At 51.9% G+C, this 3,830-nt stretch overlaps 1 pseudogene; it reads left to right on the top strand.

The window, feature by feature from the left end:
* Nucleotides 1-568: 568 nt before the first annotated feature.
* LOC136500065 (aspartic proteinase nepenthesin-1-like) lies at nt 569-2,110 on the top strand (annotated as a pseudogene).
* The last annotated feature ends 1,720 nt before the right edge of the window (nt 2,111-3,830 follow it).

Genomic DNA, 3,830 nt, shown 5'->3' with positions numbered 1-3,830 from the left:
TTGACACAGTTCAGGTTTGAATTTTGCGACCAGCGCATGTGGGGGGAAACCAAAATTCATCTATGCCCAACATAAAAAGACCAAGTCATTAGAAGTTTGCCTCCGGGAGTTGAATCCATATAGAAAAACAAGTCTGATCTACGCCATCAGAAAGAGAAAAGGCCTTATTGCAAGACGATGATGTTTAAGTTTAACTATAATATATTTCTTGCAGCAATAATGCTCTACAAGTGAAATGCTTTTATATTAACTGAAGTCAGCCACTAATTCCTGGTCAAGTCGTCGTGGGACCTCGATGGCGCGCTCCAGCCCTCATAATGTCTCTCGGGAAAAAATTCTATGCGACACCGTCGCACATGAGGCTGGCGTGTGCGACACCGCGTAATCGATTTGGCGAGTTTTTCAGATAATTGTGCGTCGAGTGGGTTCCGCACAGCATGACATATAGAGAGTGTGGACGCGTGCAACTTATTACCTACACGCGGAATTGTTCCTTGCTTCCATTTCACACAGAGATTGTATATATAGGGCCTGTCACACGGAGATTAACACAGCATTACAAGCTTAACTAGTTAACTTAAGGCGACTTGCTAGAATCCCTAGGAAAGGCTGCATTTCCTTCGTAAACATGCATAAACAGAAGCAGCTAGCCGTCCTGCTCGCGCTGCTTGCAGCGCTGGCTATCTCTTGCCATGCCGCCGCTGCTTCAGCAGTCAGGACGCAGGTCATCCACACCGATGCCGGGCGCGGACTGACCCGCCGCGAGCTGCTGCAGCGCATGATGCAGCGCAGCAAGGCACGCGCCGCGCGGTTCCTCGCCAGCTCCTCAGCGAGTGCCCCGGTGACCCCAGGGCAGCGCAACGGCAGTGACCCCAGTCCCAGCACGGAGTACCTGGTGCACTTGGGCATCGGCACGCCGCCGCAGCCCGTGCAGCTGACGCTGGACACGGGCAGCGACCTCACGTGGACGCAGTGCCGACCCTGCATCTCCTGCTTCCACCAGGCCCTCCCGTACTTCGACCCCTCCCTCTCCTCCACGTTCCAGGAGCTCTCCTGCGGCAACGAGACGTGCTTGTACACCTACTCCTACGGTGACAACTCGACGACCAACGGACAGCGCGACGAGGACACGTTCACGTTCGTGGCCGTCGATGGGCGCACGGCCACGGCCGTGCCCGGCCTGTCCTTCGGCTGCGGCCACAACAACAGTGGGATCTTTACGTCCAACGAGACCGGCATCGCTGGGTTCGGCCGCGGCTCCCTGTCCCTGCCGTCGCAGCTCAAGGTCGACAACTTCTCCTACTGCTTCACCGACATCACGGGATCGGCGCCCAGCCCCGTTCTGCTGGGTCAGCCAGCGAACCTCTACAGCAGCGCAGGTGGCGCCGTGCAGACCACCCCGCTAATCCAGAGCCCCAAAATTCCATCTTTCTACTACCTGTCGCTGAAGGGCATCACCGTCGGGTCCACGAGGCTGCAAGGTGCCGGAGTCCGCTTTCGCGTTGACGAACAACGGAACCGGCGGGACGATCATCGACTCCGGCACCTCCTTCACGACGCTGCCGCTCCAGGTTTACCGGCGCCTCCGGGCCGCGTTTGTCTCCCAGGTAAAGCTGCCCCCTGCGGAGGCCAGCAACGCGACGACGGACGCCGATCCCATCTGCTTCGTACTGCCGTCGTCCGGGGACAGGCCGGAGTTGCCCAAGCTGCTGTTCCACTTTGAGGGCGCGACGCTGGACCTGCCGCGGGAGAACTACATGTTTGAGATCGAGGACGCGGGCCGCAGCTTCACCTGCCTTGCGATCAACGCTGCTGGAGGAGACCTGGCCATAATAGGCAACTATCAGCAGCAGAACATACACGTGCTCTACGACCTGGCCAATAACAAGCTCTCCTTCGTCCCTGCTCAATGTGAAAGGCTTTAGAGTTTAGATTTAGACTCGACTACTTACTGCATCGTCCTGGCCCCTGCCGTTTGGCATAAGTATTTACCGCCTTGTGCTTTCATTTTTTTTATATTATATAATAGGATGCGAGAGTTTCAAATGTTATTAAAGGTTTTCTATTGCGAAAGTTTCAAATGTTTAACCAATTCTTATCCAAGTTTTAATGCAAGTCCAAAAGTATGTCTGATCCGCACTACCGAAAACAAGCCTTTTGTCGAGTGTCTTGGTGCTTGCCGAGTGTATTTCCTCAAGCACTCGACAAATAAGTCTTCGAGTGCTGCGAAAAAAACACTCGGCAAACGATGCAAAAAACACTCGGCAAAGTTCGACACTCGGCAAACTAGAAAGAAAACACTCGGCAAAGATAGGCACTCGGCAAACAAATATGTTTACCGAGTGTAATTGTCTGGCACTCGGCAAAATAATTTTATTTTTTTCTCTTTTGACCTTGAAACTTTTTCTACTCTCATCATACAACATGTGGTATTCCATGTTAAAATTTAGTATATTTATGGATCTTTTTGCTCTATTTAATTAATTTATTGTATTTCTAGGATTTTTTTTGTATAAGTCAAATTTGAACCGTAAGTGATTCAAATAATAAAATAAAATGAGTAGAAAAATGATATTCATGTTATTGAGTCTAGCGTGAGGCGTCACCCAGGGAAATGAAAAGAAATTTTGAACATCTTGTTCAGGAAACACGACCACGAACGTTGTGGCCAAATGGTTTTTAAATTATGAAAAAAGGAAACGAAGTCTGAAAATCATGAGATTTGCCATGATGTGATGATATCATACGTGGAGGTTGTGGTAAAAAATTGAGAAGGTTTCATAGAATTTGTCACGTATGATGTTTATAAACCGAAGCATCATAGAAGAAGAATCGTAGCGTTGGGAAGGAATTGGTAAGATTTGAAGTCAAAGTGACGGTAGAATTGGGGTTTGACTTTAAAACTTTTTGTATAGGCAATAGAGAACATAGATTGTTTTATGTGAAAATTTGATAATTTTTTGGATCCGCTTGATAATTTTAATTTATTAAGTGCAATTATAGAAAACAAAGGGTTTGCCGAGTGTTTTCTTTTTTGCACTCGGCAAAGTTTGCCACGACAAAGTTTGCCAAGTGTTTTCTTTTTTGCACTCGGCAAAAAAAAATCCTTAAAAAGGAGAAGAAAAAAATAAAAAAACATTACCGAGTGCCCCCGATCTGGGACACTCGGCAAACAAAAATATCTACATAACCCCAGCGCCCCTCCCTTCTCTTTCTCCGCACCCGGACCCCAGTGCACCCTCCCTTCTTCCGGTCTTCCCCGGCACCCGGCCCCCAGCGCCCCTCCCCTTCTTCTCCCCTTTTTCCCCTGGCGCCGCCCCTTCCCGACCTTCTTCTTCCCCGACGCCGCCCCTCCCCGGCCTTCTTCTCCAACGCCGCCCCTCCCTCCCCCAGATCCGGCCCTCCCTCTCCCGGATCCGGCCGGCAGAAGGCCGGTGGCGGCCGGATCTAGGCTCTGGTGGTGGCGGGCGGCGGGCGTCGTGGCGGCAGGCTTCGTGATGCTGGGGTGGTGGTGGTGGTCTCCGGCGCCGCCCCTTCCCGGCCTTCTTCCCCGGCGTCGCCCCTCCCTCTACCGGATCGGGCCAGTGGCGGCCGGATCTAGGACTCTGGTGGTGGAGGGCGGCGGGCGGCGTGGCGATGGGCTTCATGGTGCTGGCGTGGTGGTGGTGGTCCCCAGCGTCGCCCCTCCCCGGCCTTCTTCCCCATCGCCGTCCCTCCCTCTCCCAGATCCAGAGCTGTTGGAGCTACTACCACCATGGGTATGTATTCACTACTGGAGCTGCTTCCTCCACTGCTCCTGTTTTATTAACAATAAGATGATCTCTTGGTTG

The sequence above is a fragment of the Miscanthus floridulus genome, chromosome 1 (assembly GCF_019320115.1).
Source record: "Miscanthus floridulus cultivar M001 chromosome 1, ASM1932011v1, whole genome shotgun sequence".
Lineage (NCBI taxonomy): Eukaryota > Viridiplantae > Streptophyta > Magnoliopsida > Poales > Poaceae > Miscanthus > Miscanthus floridulus.
The sequence above is the reverse complement of the archived record's forward strand: the minus strand, read 5'-3'. Positions and strand labels throughout refer to the sequence as shown.